Below are 22,739 nucleotides of genomic sequence, written 5' to 3'. Positions count from 1 at the left end.
CTGTTCATGTGCTTTGCTCACATTTTAATGGGCTTGTATGTTTTTTTCTGGTAAATTTGCTTAAGTTCCTTATAGATTCTGGATATTAGGCCTTTGTCACATGGATAGATTGCAAAAATTTTCTCCTATTTTGTAGGTTGTCTGTTCACTCTGATGAGAGTTTCTTTTGCTGTGCAGAAGCTCTTTAGTTTAACTAGATTCCATATGTCAATTTTTGCTTCTGTTGCAATTGCTTTTGCGCTTTTGTCATGAAATATTTGCCCATGCCTATGTCCTGAATGGTATTGCCTGGATTTTCTTTTAGGGTTTTTATAATTTTGGGTTTTACATTTAAGTCTTTAAACCATCTTGAGTTAATGTTTGTATATGGTGTAAGGTAGAAATCCAGTCTCAATTTTTTGCATATGGCTAACCAGTTCTTCCACCACCACTTATTAAATAGGGAATCCTTCCCCATTGCTTGGTTTGTCAGGTTTGTCAAAGATCAGATGGTTGTAGGTCTTATTTCTAAGTTCTGTATTCCGTTCCATTGGTCTATGTGTCTGTTCCTTTACCAGTACCACGCTGTTTTGGTTACTGTTTGGTTTGTAGTATAGTTTGAAGCCAGGTAGTGTGATGCCTCCAGCTTTGTTCTTTTTGCTTAGGATTGTCTTGGCTATATGGGCTCTTTTTTGGTTTCATATGAATTTTTAAATAGTTTTTTTTTCTAATTCTGTGAAGAATGTCAATGGTAGTTTAATGGGAATAACATTGAATCTATAATTACTTTGGATAATATGGCCATTTTCACAATATTGAGTCTTCTTATCCATGAGCATGGAATGTTTTTCTGTTTATTTATGTCCTTTCTGATTTCTTCAAGCAGTGGTTTGTAGTTCTCCTTAAAGAAGTCCTGTACATCCCTTGTTAGCTGTATTCCTCAGTATTTTATCCCTTTTGTAGCAATTGTGAATGAGCATTCATGATTTGACTCTCTGCTTGCCTGTTTTTAGTGCATAGGAATGCTAGCAATTTTTGCACATTTATTTTGTATCCTGAGACTTTGCTGAACTTGCTTATTAGCTTAAGAAGCTTTTGGGCGGAGACAATGGAGTTTTCTAGGTATAGGATCACGATATGTGCAAAGATAATTTGACTTCCTCTCTTCTTATTTAAATACCCTTTATTTCTTTCTCTTGCCTGATTGCCCTGGCCAGAACATCCAATACTGTGTTGAATAGGAGTGGTAAGAGAGGACACCCTTTTCTTGTGCTGAGTTTCAAAGGGAATGCTTTCAGCTTTTGCCTATTCAGTGTGATATTGGCTGTGGGTTTGCTATATATGGCTCTTATTATTTTAAGGTATGTTCCTTCAATTCCTAGTTTATTGAGAGTTTTTAACATGATGGGATGTTGAATTTTATTGAAGGCCTTGTCTGCATCTAATGAGATAATCATGTGGTTTTTGTCTTTAGTTCTGTTTATGTGATCAATGACATTCAGTATAAATTGTACTAGCTCTTGTTTGTACCTCTGGTAGAATTCAGCTGTAAATTCTTCTGGTCCTGGGCTTTTTTTGATTGGTAGGCTATCTATTACTGCCTCAATATCAGAACTTATTATTGGTCTCTTCAGGGATTCAATTTTTTCCTGGTTCAGTCTTGGGTGGGTGCATATGTCCAGGAATTTGTTCATTTTATCTAGATTTTCTAGTTTATGTGCATAGAGGAGTTTATAGTATTCTGTGATTGTTGTTTATATTTCTGTGGGGTCAGTGGTGATATCTTCCTTATCATTTCTGATTTGTTTCTTTGATTCTTCTTTCTTCTTTATTAGTCTAACTAGTGGTATATTCTATTTTATTATTTTTTTCAAAAAACAGGCTCCTGGATTTGTTGATTTTTGAATTTTGAGGGGTTTCTATCTCCTTCAGTTCAGTTCTAATCTTGGTTATTTATTGTCTTTTGCAATGTTTTGGATTTGTTTGCTCTTGGTCCTCTTGTTCTTTTAGTTGTGATGTTAGGTTGTTAACTTGAGACCTTTCTAGTTTTTTAATATGGGCATTTAGTGCTATAAATTTCCCTCTTAGCATTGCTTTAGCTGCATCCCAGAGATTCTGGTACATTGGCTCTTTGTTCTCATTAGTTTCAAAGAACTTCTTGATTTCTGTCTTAAGCTGATTGTTTACCCAAGAGTCATTCAGGAGCAGGTTGTTCAGTTTCCATGTAGTTATATAGTTTTAAGTGAATTTCTTAATCTTTCATTCTAATTTGATTGCACTGTGGTCTAACACACTGTTCGTTATAACTTCAGTTCTTTTGCATTTGCTGAGGAGTGTTTTACTTCCAATTATTTATAAATTTTAGAGTAAGTGCTGTGTGGTGATGAGAAGAATATATATTCTGTTGTTTTGAGTGGAGAGTTCTGTAGATATCTGTCAGGTCCACTTGATTCAGAGCCAAGTTCAGGTTCTGAGTATCTTTGTTAATTTTCTTCCTTGATGATCTGTCTAATAATGTCCATGGAGTGTTAAAGTCATCCACTATTTTTGTGTGATAGTCTAAGTCTTTTTGTAGGTCTCTAAAAACTTGCTTTATGAACTTGGGTGCTCATGTATTGGGTGCATATATATTTAGGATAGCTACTTCTTGTTGAATTGAACCCTTTACCATTATGTAATGCCCTTCTTTGTCTTTTTTTTATCTTTGTTGGTTTAAAGTCTCTTTCGTCAGAAACAAGGATTGCAATCCCTGCTTTTCTCTGTTTTCCATTTGGTAAATTTTCCTCCATTCCTTTATTTTGAGCCTATGTGTTTCTTTGCATGTGAGATGAGTCTCTTGAAGACAGCATACCAATGGGTCTTGGCTCATTATCCAACTTGGGATTCTGTGCCTTTTCTATGGGGCATTTTGCCTATTTACATTTAAGCTTTGTATTATTATATGTGAATTTGATCCTGTCATCATGATGCTAGCTAGTTATTTTGCAGACTTGTTTATGTGGTTGCTTCATAGTGTCACTGTTCTGTGTACTTCGGTGTGCTTTTGTAAAAAAATACTTTTGGTAACAGTTTTTCCTTTCCATATTTAGTGCTTCCTTCAGGAGCTCTTGCAAGGCAGGCCCGGTGGTGATGAATTCCTCCAGCATTTGCTTGTCCAAAGAAGATCTTATATCTCCTTTTCTTATGAAGCTTAGTTTGGCCAGACATAAAATTCTGGGTTGCAAATTTTTTTTAAGAATGTTGAATATTGGCCCCCAATATCTTCTAGCTTGTAGGATTTCTTCTGAGATGTCCACTGTTAGTCTGATGGGCTTCCCTTTGTAGGTGACCTGGCCTTCTCTGGCTACCCTTAATAATTTTTCTTTCATTTTGATCTTAGAGAATCTGATGATTATGTGTCTTGGGGTTGATCTTCTTGGGGAGTATCTTACTGGGGTTCTCTGAGGGTCCAGAATTTGAATGTTGGCCTGTCTTACTAGGTTGAAGAAGTTCTGAATGATATCCTGAAGTACGTTTTCCAACTTCGTTCCATTCTCATCTCTTTCAGGTACCCCAATTCATTGTAGGCACAGTGTCTTTACATAATCCCATATTTCTTGGAGGTTTTGTTCATTCCTTTTCATTCTTTTTCTGTATTCTAATCTGCCTGACTTATTTTAGAAAGATATTCTTCAAGCTCTGAGATTCTGCTATCGATACTTGTGATTGCATTGTAAATTTCTTGTGTTATGTTTTTCAGCTCCATTAGGTTGGTTATGTTCATCTCAAAACTGGCTGTCCTGGCTATCAGCTTTTGTATTGTTTTACGATGATTCATAGCTTCTCTGCATTGAAGCTCAGCAAAGTTTATTATTACCCACCTTCTGAAGCCTACTTCTGTCAATTTAGCCATCTCAGCCTCAGCCCTGTTCTGTGCCCTTCCTGGAGAGATGTTGCAGTAATTTGGAGCAGATAAGGCACTCTGGCTTTTTGGGTTTTCATGGTTTTTGTGTTGATTCTTTCTCATCTTTGTGGGGTTAACTACCTTCCATCTTTGAGGCTGCTGACCCTGGAATGGAGTTTTTGTGGAATCTTTTTGCTGATGTTGTTTTTGTTGTTTTCTGTTTGTCTGTTTTTCTTTTAACAGTCAAGCTATTCTTCTGTAGGACTGCTGCAATTTTCTAGGGGCCCACAATGGACCCTAGTTGCCTTATGTACCTCGAAGTATCATCAGTGAAGGCTGCAAAACAGCAAAGATTGCAGCCTGCTTCTTCCTCAAGAGCTCAGTCCCAGGGAAGTACTGACATGTTGCCAGCCCAAATTGTACCTAAAGGACGTAGCTGGAGACCTCTGTTGAGAAGTCTCATCCAATCTGGAGGAATGGTATCAGGGACCTGCTTCAAGAAGCAGTCCGGTTGTTTTTTGGTAGCAGAACTGTGCTGTGTTGAGGGGGACCCTTCCTCATCCGGACTGTCTGGACTCTCCAGAGTTGGCAGGCTGGAACAGCTGAGTCCGCCAGACCACAGAATGGAAGCCACCCCTCTGCCCAGGAACTTGGTCCCTCTCAGGCAGACTCCAGCCTGTTGCCATTGGCTGGCTGGAATTCCAAGCCAGTGGGTCTTAACTTGTGAGGTGTTGTGGAAGTGGGGACTGCAGAATGATGCTGCTCAGCTCCCTGGATTTAGCTCCCCTCTTACGGGTATGTAGGAACGGATCTCTTACATTGCCAGAAATCCTGGGGCCAGAGTATGCAAAACTCCTGGGTCTCCATGTGTGCCCCAGTGGCTGCTCTGCAGGGACTTCACACAGCTCTCTCTATCAGACCCAAGGCCCTGGTGGTATGGGCTTAGAAGGGGATCTCTGATCTGCTGGTTGCAAAGATCTGTGGGAGAAGAGTGATTTCCCAGGTGGGATCACACAATCACTCACCACTTCCCTTGGCTGGGGGTGGTGATTGCTTTGGCTCTATGCCACTCCTAGGTGGGCCATCACCCCATCCTGCTTTTCTTCATTCTCTGTGGGTCGAGATGTTTGCCTAGTCAGTCTCAATGTGAGACCCTGGATATTTCAGTTGAAGGTGCTGAATTCACTTGCCATTTTCATTTCTCTCCATGAGTGTTGCAGACTGTAGCTGCTTTTAATTGGCCATCTTGGCCCAGTCCCAGGCTTTCTTTTATAATGTCCTCAGTTTATAGATGAGAAAATAAAGGCTTGAGGGATAAGTATTTTGTTGAGACTTCCTTTGTTGGGAACACCTTTCCACCTCTTCTCAGCCTAGCAAGCCCCCACTCATTCTTCAAGGCACAGCTCAAATGTCCCTTTGTCTGAGAAGACCATCCCTAACTCCTCCGGGCTGAGTCCATTGCTAAGCCTGCACTTAATTCTTGTCTCTATTATAGCAGTCAGAACAATGATCTGAAATATGGCTGAACATAGAAATCACCTGGGACAATTATTAAAAATCCCGATTCCTGGGCCTTATATCATTCCTAGTGGGTCAGTGGGTCAGATTCTCCTTAAGGGTTACTTGAGAGTTTGTGTTTTAAACAAGAATTGGAGGGGACTCTCATGATCATGTGATATGGAAAGCACTAAATTAAACTAGCATTCAGCTAGGATGGTTCTGGCTGCAAGTAAGTAAAAATTTATTTCAGACTTGGTTAAGCAATAAAGTCATTTGTTAGCTCAGATAACAAATTTAAAAAAGTCATTTGTTAGCTCAGATTTAAGTCTTCAGATTGCTTAAATCAGCTGCTTATGTGTGTCACCTAGGACACAGTATCCTTCCCATGCTATACTATGCAGTTGGAAAATTTAACATCATTCTAAGGTAGTGTACCTTAAGGACATTAGATGACCTCTTCAGCCCAAGAGGGCATTTTTCCCATAAGTGTCTAAAAATTACTCCTAATGTTTTAGTTTTCAAGTTAGCTTAGACTTAAAGCTCTATCCCTGAATTCATCAATAGCAGAGGTGTGGGGTGGGGGGATGAAGGATGAAATTACTATAATTGGCTAAGAATAATCAACTATGGGAAATAAGCCATAAAATGCTTTAGGAGATAAATAGATTTATTTATGCACATCTGTTTCCCTCCACTAAACCATTTTCAACTGAAGTCAAGAATCATGTTGTATATATAACTCCTAGCACAGAAGGCACTCACTGTTTACAGAATGAATATTGTAATGAATCACATAGCTTGGTAGGGCTGAACTGGTTTGACTCCCATATCATTGCCCTTACCTATACACATAGTATATTAGGTCAGGGTTTTCCAGAGAAGGAGACAATAGGATAGATAGAAAAATAGGTAGATAGATAGATAGTCAGAAAGATAAGGGATTTATTAGGGGAATTGGCTCCCATGATTATGGAGGCTGATAAGTATTATCACACACTGTCTGCAAGCTGGAGAACCAGAGAAGCCAGTAGCAGGGCTTAGAATAAGTCCAAAGGCCTGAGAACTAAAGAAGCTGGTGGTGTAATTCTCAGTCCAAGACCAAAGAGTTGAGAGGCCTGGGAGGCTAAGGGTACAGGTTTCAGAGTTCAAAGCTTGAAGAACCTGGATTTCTGATGTCCAAGGGCAGGAGAAGAAGAGTGTCCCTTTCCTGAAGAAAGAGAGAATTGATGATTTTTCCACCTGTTTGTTCCATCAGGGCCCCAAGCTGATTGAATCATGTCCATTCACATTGAGCACAATCTTCTCCACTCAGTTCACCAATTCACATAACAATCTTCTCTTAAAACACCCTCAGAGAGACGCCCAGAAACAATGCTTCACTGGCCATCTAGGCAGCCCTCTATTCAGTGAAGTCGACACCTAACATTAATCATTAAGCATGGCTACAGAGAGCAGTTTCTTTAAGCAAGCTTCTAATAGAGGGCAAGTAGGGAGATAGAAATAGTATTCAGAGCAGGCCTCCTTGTTCAGGTATTCCCTCACTAAGCCTGGCAGTACAAGTGATAAAAGAACTTCTCCATTTAAAATGTTCAGGAATAAAATGCATTGAAATATCAGGGTACCCTTCCATACCTCTTCCTTCTGATTCTGCCTTTGTAAGGGACTTTATAATCACATATCCATTAATCTGAACACTTCTTAAGAGGTAATCATAATAACTCGCCTAGATCTAATGTTGTAGAGAAACATTTTATGGCCCTAGGATACATTTTCATCCAAGTTATTAAAGCCCAATTACATCATGTTTTCTTCCAAGGAATGCCAAGTACTTGAGGGACAATATTGCAGTCACTCTCACTCGTGTCTTGGAAATAATTACACAGATATAGCAGATAAAGTCCTCTGCCCTTCCTCTCAATGAAATGGAAAATTGTACTTACTTGCCTAAGATCACGCAATAGAATTAAGAGGGAAAATTGGGATAAGAATGCAATTTTTCTCTTTTGCATTAGCTAATACACACAGCCGCCTTTGTGAAAACATTAGACATATATATTGTGATTTGATGAAGAAACTATCATGTTGGATGGTCAAGGGAGGGAATAAAACTTAAGACTTTCTAAATAACATTTCTGGGCTATATCATCATTCATATCACAATTGTCAGCCTTAAACCAAGCAATGTGTTGGAATTAATACAAGAAATAATAATAGTGTTTATCATTTATTATTATTGATTATAGTTTGGGTACTTTAAAGGTATTTTTTGATAATTCATATCAACCCTATAAGTTGGACTCTATTTATTTTGCTTTTTAGAGATCGGACACTCAGAGATCACTAAGATGTAGAAGGATGTACAGCTAGGAAAGGGTAGCTCCCGGAATCAAATTAAGTGTGTCTATATTCAAAGCCCATGACCTCCTTCCTACCCCATGCTGCTCTGGAATAGTTGAGCTGGGAATTCAGCATTACTCCATTTTGTTAAATGTAAACAAGTCATTAATGTCTCATTGAGTGAACTTCTTTAAATGAGGACAATATTCTCCCCTCCAAATTCTGCAGTCGGGTAACCTCATGTAACTCTTCTAGAAGAAGGCATGCCTAAAATGAGGGGCAAGCCCTTGTAACCAACTGGACCCAGATCAAGTGTCTAATAATTGCCACAAGATCACCTGCATGGGTTTTGGAACTCTTCCTACTTATTTATTCAACCAAAATAAATCTTTAGGAGTCTTGTAAAAAAAAAACAAACAAACAAAAAACCTCTTCATAAACAAAAGAAAAAATAGTTTATTCTTTTGCTCTAATGAGGTTAGGTATTTTTAACATTGTTAAAAATGTTTGAGCCACCTCTAAACAGCAGCAATTTCAGCTTTAGTTGCTGAAAATAAACCAGGACCCCAGTGAGCACACAACTTTAAAGCTCCTTAAAGCCACAGACTTGGGATGCACTCAATGCCAATGGAAAATTCACTGAAAAATAACAAAGGGACCAGGGCTGGCTTTGTTTCATCCAGCCTTCCTGTCTTGCCAGACCTTTCAGATAACAGAGCAGGCATATTTAAATTTGAAAGTTTTTTATGATTATTTAATAAAATGAGGATGAAGTAAGCAAATAACTGTTGAGAAGTAACATTTAATTTCCAAGAGTTCCCTGAGAGACATATCATGGAGTGAAGCCACTGCATTTACTTGGAAATTCATTGTCAGAAATGTTAAACTAATTCAGGCTACAGGAAAATACTTAACAGTATTATGAAGTGTAGATATCAGTAGCCCTGGTCAGAAAATAAGCATTGTTGCAACCGCATCCAGGACAAGGTTGAAGATTTGAAATTCCAAGTCAAAGAAAGACAAAATATTCAGCCAATTATCTCTCAACTCAGAAACTTATAGCATCAAAGTGCAGAGCTGGAAAGAGGTTTTTGAGATGCCCTCAAGGGCAATCATCTCCCTCTAGGTAAGGATATATCAGCCATACGGAACTGATGGATTTTGATGGGTATTTAATTTCAGGTTTCACTTTTTATTTAGCTTCTAGCTCCCTACCTAGTCTGCTGTACTGCTCCAAATGCCAAAAATAATTTTTTTTGTATTGACTACACTGGACATATTTAGGATGGGATTTAAAAGTGGCTCCTCCTCCATTTAACACCAATACTATAATAGAGGAAAGGGCAGGATACAGCCCAGATCACACTCAGTATTCCTTTCCTTACCACTCAATTCCCCATCATTCTGTTTGCATCAGTGGTACATAAGTTCCTCTCACCAGGTGACTGTGAACAATTTCCTTCTAGTAAAATGATTATGTCTTAACATTGTATCTTCATCCTTTTCCCCACTGAACCATATATTCACTAATTGAGGTTAAATACATTTTCTTAAACATTTACAAGTATAATCCTTTGTATTTAACCTCCATTGTAGGAAAGTACCCCCAAAAAAATATGTAAATGAGAAAAATCAAGGAATTAGCTTTATGTTACTACATTCTTGTTGGATTTTTTTTTAACCTTGCTTGGGCTGAATAATGAGCAGATATGCAAGCGTGTGTGTGTGTGTATAAATTTGTGTATACACACAAAAGTACTATAAGAAACTAACATGAAGGGTCACCTTGATTTAGCAGAGCATACCTGAGCCTATTCTCCTTCTCAGCATTTATATTTCTAAATAGTTATCTCTATTAAAAATTAGAGATAGTAGCCTCTGTTGGGCCTTTTATAAACCTCAACAGAAGAAAATTAAATTGGCTATTTTTTTTTCTTAGGTTTCATGTTGAGATAGCTCTATGGAAAGTAAATGGAATATGTACCAGCTTATTCTCATCTTCAAAACTTTGATGACACTTTTATAGATTTTCTGCAAAGTAATTAAAGTCCAATTAATTGGAAAAATATACACAATGGGCATTCTGAATATAATATCTCCAATGGATGCAACTTTTATTATCTTAAACAAGTGGCTAAGCCAGTGTTGCAAGTTTAAATTTTGAGCTCCTAAGCAAATATCTCAGAAAATACACTCTTGCACTTTGTTGACTACAAAATAAACTCCTCTCCAGTGGAGAGCTATCTCACCTCCTTTGGGAATCCATTACAGTGTAGTCAGTTTGGGTAGCATGCTGGTGGATCCCTTTTTCCTATAATGACTGTACCCACAAACATACTGAAAATGCAATATTTTTAAATGGACAGTAGAAGCTGACCACTGAAAGGAATCCAAGGGGAATATTTTAGTGACATACAGAGTTACCAAGTAATTTATCTCTTATTTAAATCTGGACATTCACTTCCTAAGTATACACAAATTTAGCTGTTGTTACATAATGTTCCCCCTTTTCCCCCATTTATGTTCTACTTGTAAATAATGCTGGCTTCTACTACAATTTCATATTCTCAGTGGATCAACACAATGAAGGTTTCTTTTCTATTCACTCCCTAGTTCAAATTTAGATAGTGTGGGAGTGGGCCTCTTCTCCATGCAACCATTCAGGGACTCAGGCTCCTCCCATGTGGTAGTCTCCTTCAATATACAGTTGGGGGTTGTCCTGACATCATCTAGCTGGCAGATGGGAAGAAGAGAGTGCAAAGACAAGGCAGGTTCTTATGTAACTTCTGTCACTGAACTGTAAGTGACAAATCACTTTCATTCACTATCTATGACAAGAACTGCTGACATGGTCTTGCTCATATATGAGAGAAGTTCACAAAGTTTAGTTTATCTGCACTTACAAGAAGAGAAAAATGGGTTTGGTGAGCATTTAGCCAGACTCTGCTACATTTTCTAGGCTTTGTCTCTGTTTGATCTTTTTATCTTTTGATAGATGTATTAGTCAGGATTTTCCAGAGATGGAATCAATAGGATGGGTGGATAGATAGATGAACAGATAGGTAAGTGGGTAGGTAAGTAGGTAGGCAGACAGATAGATAGATTGATAGATAGGAGATTTATTAGGGGATTGGCTCTTGTCATTATGAAAGTTGAGGAGTCCCATGATCAGCTATTTTCAAGCTAGAGAACGAGGGCAGCTGTAACATAGCTTAGTCCAAGTCTAAATGCCTCAGAGCCAGGGAAGGCAATGGTGTAATTCTCAGTCTGAGACTGGAGGCCTGAGAACCCAGGATGGGGAGCAGGGGAATGGTGCAAGTTGTGAAGTTCAAAGGCCAGAGAACATGTAGTTGTATGGTCCAAGGGCAGGAGAAGAAGAGTGTCCCAGCTCCAGCAGAAAGAGTGAATTCACCTTTCCTTCACCTTTTTTTCTACATCAGCCCTTAGTTGATTGGATGCACTCATCCATGTTGGGTGGTGTATTAGTCCATTTTCACGCTGCTGATAAAGATATACCTGAGGCTGGGCCATTCACAAAGAGAGAGGTTTAATGGATTTACAGTTCCACATGGCTGGGGTGGCCTGATAATCATGGCAGAAGGCAAGGAGGAGCAAGTCAATTTTACATGGAGGGCAGCAGGTGAAGAAAGTTTGTGCAGGGAAACTCCCTATAAAACCATCAGGTCTCATGAGACTTATTCACTATTATGAGACCAGCATGGGAAATACCTGCCCCCATGATTCAGTTGTCTCCCACTGGGTTCCTCCCACAACACATACGAATTCATGATGAGATTTGGGTGGTGAGACAGCCAAACCATATCATTCCACCCCTGGCCCCTCCCAAATCTCATGTCCTCACATTTCAAAACTAATCATGCCTTCCCAACAGTCCCCCAAAATCTTAACTCATTTCAGCATTAACTCAATAGTCCACAGTCCAAAGTCTCATCCAAGACAAGGCAAGTCCCTTCTGCATATGAGCCTGTAAAATCAAAAGCAAGTTAGTTACTTCCTAGATAAAATAGGGGTGTAGGCATTGGGTAAATACAGCCATTTCAAATGAGAGAAATTGGCCAAAATGAAGGGGCTACAGGCCCCATGCAAGTCCAAAATCCAGTGGGGCAGTCAAATCTTAAAGCTCCAAAATGATCTCCTTTGACACCATGTCTCATATCTAGGTCGCTCTGATGCAAGTGGACTCCCATGGCCTTGGGGAGCTCTGCCCCTGTGGCTTCACAGGGTAGAGCCTCCCTCCCAGCTGCTTTTGTGGGCTGGCATTGAGTGTCTGTGGCTTTTCCAGGTGCACGGTGCAAGCTGTCAGTGGATTTATCATTCTGGGGGCTGGAGGCCAGTGGGCCTCTTCTCACAGTTCCACTAGGCAGTGCCCCAGTGGGGACTCTGTGTGGGGGCTCCGATCCAACATTTCTCTTCCACACTGCCCTAGCAGAGGTTCTCCATGAGGCCCTGCCCCTGCAGAAAACTTCTGCCTGGGCATCCAGGCATTTCTGTACATTATTTGAAATCTAGGCAGAGGATCCCAAACCTCAATTCTTGACTTCTGTGTACCCACAGGCTCAACACCATGTGAAAGCTGCCAAGGCTTGGGGCTTCCACCCTCTGAAGAAATAGCCTGAACTGTACACTGGCCCCTTTTAGTCATGGCTGGAGTAGGTGGAATGCAGGGCACCAAGTCCCAAGACTGCACATAGCACAGGGACCCTGTACTGAGCCCATGAAACCATTTTTTCCTCCTAAACTACCTCTGCACCTGTGATGGGAGGGGCTGCTGCAGAGGTCTCTGACATGCCCTAGAGACATTTTCCCCCATTGTCTTGGTGATTAATATTCAGCTCCTTGTTACTTATGCAAATTTCTATAGCCAGCTTGAATTTTTTCTCAGAAAATAGGATTTTATTTTCTATCGCATTGTCAGGCTGCAAATTTTCCAAACTTTTATGCTCTGTTTCCCTTCTAAAACTGAAGGCTTTTAACAGCACCCGAGTACTCTCTTGAATGCTTTGCTGCTTAGAAATTTCTTCTGCCAGATACCCTAAATCATCTCTCTGAAGTTCAATGTTCCACAAATCTCTAGGACAGGGGCAAAGTGCCATCAATCTTTTAGCTAAAACATAACAAGAGTCACTTTTGCTCCAGTTCCCAACAAGTTCCTCCTCTCCATCTGAGATTACTTCAGCCTGGATTTCAGTGTCCATATCATTTTGGCCAAAGCCATTCAACAAGTCTCCAGGAGGTTTCAAACTTTTCCACATTTTCCTGTCCTCTTCTGAGCCCTTCAAACTTTCCAACCCCTGCCTGTTACCAAGTTCCAAATTTGCTTCCAAACGTCGGGTATCTACAGCAGTGCCCCACTCTACTGGTACCAATTTACTGTATTAGTCCCTTTTCATACTGCTGATAAAGTCATACCTGAGACTGGAAAGAAAAAGAGGTTTAATGGACTTACAGTTCCACATGGCTGGGGAGGCCTCACAATCATGGCGGAAGGCAAGGAGGAGCAAGTCATGTCTTACATGGATGGTGACAGTCAAAGAGAGCTTGTGCAGGGAAACTCCTTCTTATAAAACCATCAGGTCTCATAAGACATATTCACTATCATGAGAACAGCGTGGGAAAGACCTGCCCCCATGATTCAATCACCTCCCACTGGGTCCCTCCCACAACACATGGGAATTCTAGATGAGATCTGGGTGGGGACAGAGCCAATCAATATCAGGTGGAAGCAGATCTTCCTCACGCAGTCTACTAATTCAAATGCCAATCTCTTCTGGAAGCACTCTCACAGACATGCTTAGAAATAATGCCTTACCAGCTATCTGCATATTCCTTAATCCAGTCAAGTTGACACCTAAAACTAACCATCACACCTTCCTTCCTTCACTCACCAGAAAAATCTATCTTGAGCAATGAATAATCCAAATTTTCTTCTTTATGACTTCCATTATTTCTCCTTATAAAGGCTGCAGAGATTCAGTTTCAGATTCAACAAATATCATTTGGAGTCCACTATCGTGGCAGGTTATTAGAAGGAATTGCCATATACATTAGGCTATTTAATATAGAAACAAGCATTGTAGTGCCAGCTTTAAGATGAGAAATCTGAGGCCCAGGAATTGACTAAGCATACACAGAGGTAATCTGTAGAGTCAGCATTCCCATTTGCTCCTGTGATGGATTCACTTACATATCTAACTGAGCTGATTCTTCCACCAGCAAACACTTTATGTCTTCTTGTTGTCCAGTTATTTTCTTAATTCCTTTCTTCTTTATATTTTCCCTCCCAACTTGTTATCTCTCAGCTAAAACACCTCATCCTCTGTTCTTATCCATGTCTATTATGAACAAGACTCATGCTAGCAGTATATTTGTATCAAGAAAAAGTATGTTGCTTTGTAAAGAAATCAGAAATACCAATATTGAACTGGTGATATCAATTTTAAAGTTCATACCAAAGTCCAGAGTACCCACAAATTTTCTATTAAAATTGATTTTCTTGAGGGAATAGTTTAGCTAAAAGCAATGTATTTTTCTACCTTAGTGGGGTTTATTTTGCTGCTATATCTAATATGGATCATTTTAAGAGTCCAGTATTCTGTTAGTTTCATTACAAACCTGTAGTATTTCAGCTGCATTATGGTTTTATATATATATATATATAGCTAGCATAAGAACCTGGTCTTGATGCAAAACATTTCTTTCCTGGAAAAAATGTACTATATATTTCAAATGAATAGCAAACAATTTTTCTTCAGTGGCTTTTTTAAAAAGGCATAATTTCTGTGATTCTTTATTGAATGCTTTCTATAACTTCACTTGATTTTTACCCAATACAAGAGAATTTAAACTAATTTTCTACCTTCTCTGGAGTATTATTCAGATAGAGCATGACATAGTTTTTCCCTGCTTTGTTTTACTTTCTGCTACATTTTGGGGATAGCAAAACCCATCCTACTTAAAGCTCAACCCCCTGTCTCACTCCTCACCCATGAAACAGGACCCATGTCAGATCCTTTCCTTTTCTCTCATTCCATGCTTCTCAGGCTGTAGTCCAGGTTTAAAATCTTGGCTCTGAGGGGTTCCAAGATGGCCGAATAGCAACAGCTCCAGTCTACAGCTCCCAGGTGAGTGACGCAGAAGATGGGTGATTTCTGCATTTCCAACTGAGGTACTGGGTTCATCTCACTGGGGCTTATCAGACAGTGGGTGCAGTGCACTGAGCATGAGCTGAAGTAGAGCGAGACATTGCCTCACCCAGGAAGTGCAAGGGGTCAGGGAACTCCCTTTCATAGCCAAGCAAAGCTGTGACAGATGACACCTGGGAAATCGGATGACTCCCACCCTAATACTGCGCTTTTCCAATAATCTTAGCAAACAGCACACCAGGAGATTATATCCCGTGCCTGGCTCAGAGGGTCCCACGCCCACGGAGCCTCACTCTTTTCTAGCACAGCAGTCTGAGATCAAACTGCAAGGCAGCAGTGAGGCTGGGGGAGGGGCACCCACCATTGCTGTGGCTTGAGTAGGTAAACAAAGCAGCAGGGAAGCTTGAACTGGGTGGAGCCCACCAGAGCTCAAGAAGACCTGCCTGCCTCTGTAGACTCCACCTCTAGGGGCAGGGCATAGCCAAACAAAAGGCAGCAGAAACCTCTGCAGACTTAAATGTCCCTGTCCAACAGCTTTGAAGAGAGTAGTGGTTCTCCCAGCATGCAGCTGGAGATCTAAGAACAGACAGACTGCCTCCTCAAGTGGGTCCCTGACCCCTGAGTAGCCTAACTGGGAGGCACCCAACAGTAGGGACAGACTGACACCTCACATGGCTGGATACCCTTCTGAGACAAAACTTCCAGAGGAATGATCAGACAACAACATTTGCTGTTCTGCAGCCTCTGCTGCTAATACCCAGGCCAACAGGGTCTGGAGTGGACCTCCAGCAAACTCCAACAGACCTGCAGTTGAGGGTCCTGACTGTTAAAAGGAAAACTAACAAACAGAAAGGATATCCACACCAAAACTCCATCTGTACATCACTATCATCAAAGACCAAAGTTAGATAAAACCACAAAGATGGGGAAAAAACAGAGCAGAAAAACTGAAAATTCTAAAAATCAGAGCGCCTCTCCTCCTACAAAGGAATGCAGCTCCTCACCAGCAACGGAACAAAGCTGGACAGAGAATGACTTTGACAAGTTGAGAAAAGAAGGCTTCAGACGATCAAACTTCTCTGAGCTAGAGGAGGGAGTTCGAACCCATCGCAAAGAAGTTAAAAACCTTGAAAAAAGATTAGACAAATGGCTAATTAGAATAACTAATGCAGAGAAGTCCTTAAAGGACGTGATGGAGCTGAAAGCCATGACACGAGAACTATGTGACGAATGCACAAGCTTCAGTAGCCAATTCGATCAACTGGAAGAAAGGGTATCAGTGACTGAAGATCAAATGAATGAAATGAAGTGAGAAGTTTAGAGAAAAAAAAGAAATAAAGCCTCCAAGAAATATGGGACTATGTGAAAAGACCAAATCTATATCTGATTGGTGTACCTGAAAGTGATGGGGAGAATGGAACCAAGTTGGAAAATACTCTGCAGGATATTATCCAGGAGAACCTCCCCAACCTAGCAAGGCAGGCCAACATTCAAATTCAGGAAATACAGAGAATGCCACAAAGATACTCCTTGAGAAGAGCAACTCCAAGACACATAATTGACAGATTAACCAAAGTTGAAATGAAGGAAAAAATGTTAAGGGCAACCAGAGAGAAAGGTCGGGTTACCCACAAAGGGAAGCCCATCAGATTAACAGCTGGTCTCTCGGCAGAAACTCTACAAGCCATAAGAGAGTGGGGGCCAATATTCAAGATTCATAAAGAAAATAATTTTCAACCCAGAATTTCATATCCAGCCAAACTAAGCTTCATAAGTGAAGGAGAAATAAAATACTTTACAGACAAGCAAATGCTGAGAGATTTTGTCACCCACCAGTCCTACAAGAGCTCCTGAAGGAAGCACTAAACATGGAAAGGAACAACCAGTACCAGCCACTGCAAAAACATGCCAAACTGTAAAGACTGCATCAACTAACGAGCAAAATAATCAGCTAACATCATAACGACAGGATCAAATTCACACATAACAATATTAACCTTAAATGTAAATGGGCTAAATGCTCCAATTAGAAGTCACAGACTGGCAAATTGGATAAAGAGTCAAGATCCATCAGTGTGCTGTATTCAGGAGACCCATCTCATGGGCAGACACGTACATAGGCTCAAAATAAAGGGATGGAGGAAGATCTACCAAGCAAATGGAAAACAAAAAAAGGCAGGGGTTACAATCTTAGTCTCTGATAAAACAGACTTTAAACCAATAAAGATCAAAAGAGACAAAGAAGGCCATTACATAATGGTAAAGGGATCAATTCAACAAGAAGAGCTAACTATCCTAAATATATATGCACCCACTACAGGAGAACCCAGATTCCTAAAGCAAGTCCTTAGAGACCTACAAAGAGACTTAGACTCCCACAAAATTATACTGGGAGACTTTATCACCCCACTGTCAAAACCACTCAACTACATGGAAACTGAACAACCTGCTCCTGAATGACTACTGGGTATATAACAAAATGAAGGCAGAAATAAAGATGTTCTTTGAAACCAATGAGAACAAAGACACAACATACCAGAATCTCTGGGACATATTTAAAGCAGTGTGTAGAGGGAAATTTATGGCACTAAATGCCCACAAGAGAAAGCAGGAAAGAACTAAAATTGACACCCTAACATCACAATTGAAAGAACTAGAGAATCAAGAGCAAACACATTCAAAAGCTAGCAGAAGGCAAGAAATAACTAAGATCAGAGCAGAACTGAAGGAGATAGAGACACAAAAAAACCTTCAAAAAAAATCAATGAATCCAGGAGCTGGTTTTTTGAAAAGATCAACAAATTGATAGACCACTAGCAAGACTAATAAAGAAGAAAAGAGAGAAGAATCAAATAGATGCAATAAAAAATGATAAAGGGGATATCACCACTGATCCCACAGAAATACAAACTACCATCAGAGAATACTATAAACACCTCTACACAAATAAACTATAAAACCTAGAAGAAATGGATAAATTCCTCGACACGTACACCCTTCCAAGACTAAACCAGGAAGAAGTTGAATCTCTGAATAGACCAATAACAGGTTCTGAAATTGAGGCAATAATTAATAGCTTACCAACCAAAAAATGTCCAGGATCAGATGGATTCACAGCTGAATTCTACTAGAGGTACAGGGAGGAGCTAGTACCATTCCTTCTGAAACTATTCCAACCAATAGAAAAAGAGGGAATCCTCCCTAACTCATTTTGTGAGGCCAGCATCATCCTGATACCAAAGCCTGGCAGAGACACAACAAAAAAAGAGAATTTAGACCAATATCCTGATGAACATTGATGCAAAAAGCCTCAATAAAATACTGGCAAACCGAATCCAGCAGCACATCAAAAAGCTTATCCACCATGATCAAGTAGGCTTCATCCCTGGGATGCAAGGCTGGTTCAACATATGCAAATCAAGAAACATAATCCAGCATATAAACAGAACCAAAGACAAAAACCACATGATTATCTCAATAGATGCAGAAAAGGCCTTTGGCAAAATTCAACAGCCCTTCATGCTAAAATCTCTCAATAAATTAGGTATTGAAGGGACGTATCTCAAAATAATAAGAGCTATTTATGACAAACCCACAGCCAATATCATACTGAATGGGCAAAAACTGGAAGCATTCCCTTTGAAAACTGGTACAAGACAGGGATGCCCTCTCTCATCACTCCAATTCAACGTAGTGTTGGAAGTTCTGGCCAGGACAATCAGGCAGGAGAAAGAAATAAAGGGTATTCAATTAGGAAAAGAGGAAGTCAAATTGTCCCTGTTTGCAGATGACATGATTGTATATCTAGAAAACCCCATCGTCTCAGCCCAAAATCTCCTTAAGCTGATAAGCAACTTCAGCAAAGTCTCAGGATACAAAATCAATGTGCAAAAATCACAAGCATTCTTATACACCAATAACAGACAAGCAGAGGGCCAAATCATGAGCGAACTCCCATTCGTAATTGCTTCAAAGAGAATAAAATACCTAGGAATCCAACTTACAAGGGATGTGAAGGACCTCTTCAAGGAGAATTACAAACCACTGCTCAATGAAATAAAGGAGGACACAAACAAATGGAAGAACATTCCATGCTCATGGATAGGAAGAATCAATATCTTGAAAATGGCCACGCTGCCCAATTTAATTTATAGATTCAGTGCCATCCCCATCAAGCAACCAATGACTTTCTTCACAGAATTGGAAAAAACTACTTTAAAGTTCATATGGAACCAAAAAAGAGCCCACATTGCCAAGTTAATCCTAAGCCAAAAGAACAAAGCTGGAGGCATCATGCTACCTGACTTCAAACTATACTACAAAGCTACAGTAACCAAAACATCATGGTACTGGTACCAAAACAGAGATATAGACCAATGGAACAGAACAGAGGTCTCAGAAATAATACCACACATCTACAACTATCTGATCTTTGACAAACCTGAGATAAACAAGCAATGGGGAAAGGATTCCCTATTTAATAAATGGTGCTTGGAAAACTGGCTAGCCATATGTAGAAAGCTGAAACTGGATCCCTTCCTTACACCTTATACAAAAATTAATTCAAGATGGATTAAAGACTTAAATGTTAGACCTAAAACCATAAAAACTCTAGAAGAAAACCTAGGCAATACCATTCAGGACATAGGCATGGGCAAGGACTTCATGTCTAAAACACCAAAAGCAATGGCAACAAAAGCCAAAATTGACAAATGGGATCTAATTAAACTAAAGAGCTTCAGCACAGCAAAAGAAACTACCACCAGAGTGAACAGGCAACCTACAGAATGGGAGAAAATTTTTGCAATCTACTCATCTGACAAATGGCTAATACATCCACAATCTACAAAGAACTCAAACAAATTTACAAGAAAAAAACCACCCCATCAAAAAGTGGGCGAAGGATATGAACAACACTTCTCAAAAGAAGACATTTATGCCGCCAACAGACACATGAAAAATGCTTATCATCACTGGCCATCAGAGAAATGCAAACCAAAACCACAATGAGATACCATCTCCCACCAGTTAGAATGGTGATCTTTAAAAAGTCAGGAAACAACAGGTGCTGGAGAGGATGTGGAGAAATAGGAACACTTTTACGCTCTTGGTGCCACTGTAAACTAGTTCAACCATTGTGGAAGTCAGTGTGGTGATTCCTCAAAGATCTAGAACTAGAAATACCATTTGTCCCAGCTATCACATTACTGGTTATATACCCAAAGGAATATAAATCATGCTGCTATAAAGACACAAGAACACATATGTTTATTGAGGCAGTACTCACAATAGCAAAGACTTGGATCCAAGCCAAATGTCCAACAATGATAGACTGGATTAAGAAAATGTGGCACATATACACCATGCAATACTATGCAGCCATGAAAAATATGAGTTCATGTCCTTTGTAGGGACATGGATGAAGCTTGAAACCATCATTCTCAGCAAACTATCGAAGGACAAAAAAACCAAACACTGCATGTTCTCACTTATAAGTGGGAATTGAACAATGAGCACACTTGGACACAGGAAGGGGAACATCACACACCAGGGCCTGTTGTGGGGTGGGGGAAGGGATAGCATTAGGATATACACCTAATGTAAATGAGGAGTTAATGGGTGCAGCACACCAACATGGCACATATATACATATGTAACAAACCTGCACGTTGTGCACGCGTAACCTAGAACTTAAAGTATAATAATAAAATATATATATATATATAAAAAAATAAGAAAAAATAAAATCTTGGCTCCATGTCACCTTGGGCAGGTTGAGCTAACTAACTTGTCAGAAGTGTTTTCTCTGCATCCGTGCAATTTAGAGTCATGCCTATATCTCAACCAAAGCCTTACTTTGCAGAATGATTGTTACAACCAAATAAGACTGTATATCAGCTGCCCATTCCCTTGTTGAGTACTGAGCATGCACTCCACAAATGTGGCCTTTATTGCCATATAACAAATTAACAAACTTATTGGAGAAAATAAGATGGGATTATTATTTTCAATTTCTCTAAGTCAGAGTCTAGGCATGACTTATCTGGGGTCTCTATATCAGAATCTTTAAGAGGCTACAATTGAGGTGTTAGCCAGGGCTGCAGTCTCATGTAAGTCTCAGCTGGGAAAGTATCCACTCCCAATTGATGTGTCTGCTGGCAAAATTCAGTTCTTCAAGGGCTGGTTGGATTGAAGGCCTCAGTTTCTAGATAGCTGCTGGCCAGCAGCTGCCCTCAATTTCTTGCTCCTTGAGTCTCTCAAGATGGTAACTTGCCTTACTAAAGCCATGAAAGGAGACAGTCAATTGAGAGAATCTACTTGAAATACAAACGTTACAGTCTTTTGTATCCAATCACTGAAGTGGTATCCTATCACCTTTGCTATATTTTATTACATAACAGCAAGTCACTAGACTAGATCATACTCAAGGGGAGGGAATTACACAAAGCAAATATATCAGGAGGTGGAAATTCTTAGGAGGTCATCTCAGAAGCTGCCTGTCACAATCCCCAATCCTATGTGTTCCTAAGACATCATAGACATTCAATCTACTATATACACATAGCTCAATGTATTACATATCTAGCTCATTTACACAGAATGTATAAAGTATAAGAAAGTAAATATATTAAATACAAAAATAGGCAAGGTCTGTGTGTGTGTGTGTGTGTGTGTGTGTGTATGTGTGGCTTCCACATGTTTGGCCAATATATTGTGTTTTTCGTATATGAGGAGTTATGAAATATGTCTTCCTCTCATGAAAGAATGCACAGTTCAGGTGTTTCTATTAGGTTTTCCATCAAATCTCTTTTAAAAAAAAAAGGAGCAGAGATATTAAGAATATGGGCTATACAAACATGCTTAATGGCTCTCTCTGTGTAATTTAATAATCAGATGTTGGGAACCCATGAGGAAAAAACAAAAAGAAACCTAGCAAGTCAATCAATCATAAAATCATAGACTCTAGGCCTAGAGGATAGTCTATGAAGTGATCTGTCAGTATCTATTGTGCTTTTTTCTGTTTTCAAAGGCTGTCCTAGTTGCCAAAGTCCAAAGTCTGAAGAGGTAAAAAGCCACAATTGAAAAGGAGCTTGATAAACTGAAGCTGAGAATTAATTTAGTCTTCAATTATTTTGACATGTAAACAAATGTTGAAGCAGTCTCCTTAGGGCCAGGGTAAATTTGAAGGAGAGGATACTTCAGGGAGAGCGATGGAAAAAATGAAAACACAAAAGTGAAAGGATGCAGGGAAGAGAGAGCACTGCAGGAGGCTGCCAGGACCTGGCGACTGTAATTAGGGAAGTTGGCCATGCATTTGGTTATCTCTGAGATACAATGTATGGAAATAAGAGACCGGCATGCACAGTTAGACTCTAGAGTGCCATGGGACCAGGAAATATGATTAGACCACATACAAATCATTTAAGTTCAGAAGAAGGTTAGTGCATGAGGGACTAGGTTTATTCAGAGATGTATAATTGGACAAATACAGATCAAAACAACAGGAAAGAAAAAAGGCTATTCATGTCTCTTTTTTTTTCTTTCCTCTTATTTTTTGTTGTCAACTGCAGTTTTATAAAGATGGTTAAGATTCTAGAAAAATAAGTTTTATAATGGATATTTTCTGTGGTGGTCTCTTAAGAAATTTTTAAATCAAAATATACATTGGAGTGTTAAAAGGGGGCAAAACAAAATCCACAAGTTTTGGCATTGTTTTTAACGGTGACGAACTCCAAAGTTTTCTCATTTTGGTTTAAATAAAAATTTTTAAAGTACGAGCAATAGCGTTGCTATTGAATTGTAAATGATTGTTATCAGTCAAAACCATGCTTTAAGCTTTCAGGTAAAAGAGGGCAAACAGATCTAATGTGTTTATA

This window comes from Pongo abelii, chromosome 16 (genome assembly GCF_028885655.2).
Source record: "Pongo abelii isolate AG06213 chromosome 16, NHGRI_mPonAbe1-v2.0_pri, whole genome shotgun sequence".
Lineage (NCBI taxonomy): Eukaryota > Metazoa > Chordata > Mammalia > Primates > Hominidae > Pongo > Pongo abelii.
The sequence above is the reverse complement of the archived record's forward strand: the minus strand, read 5'-3'. Positions refer to the sequence as shown.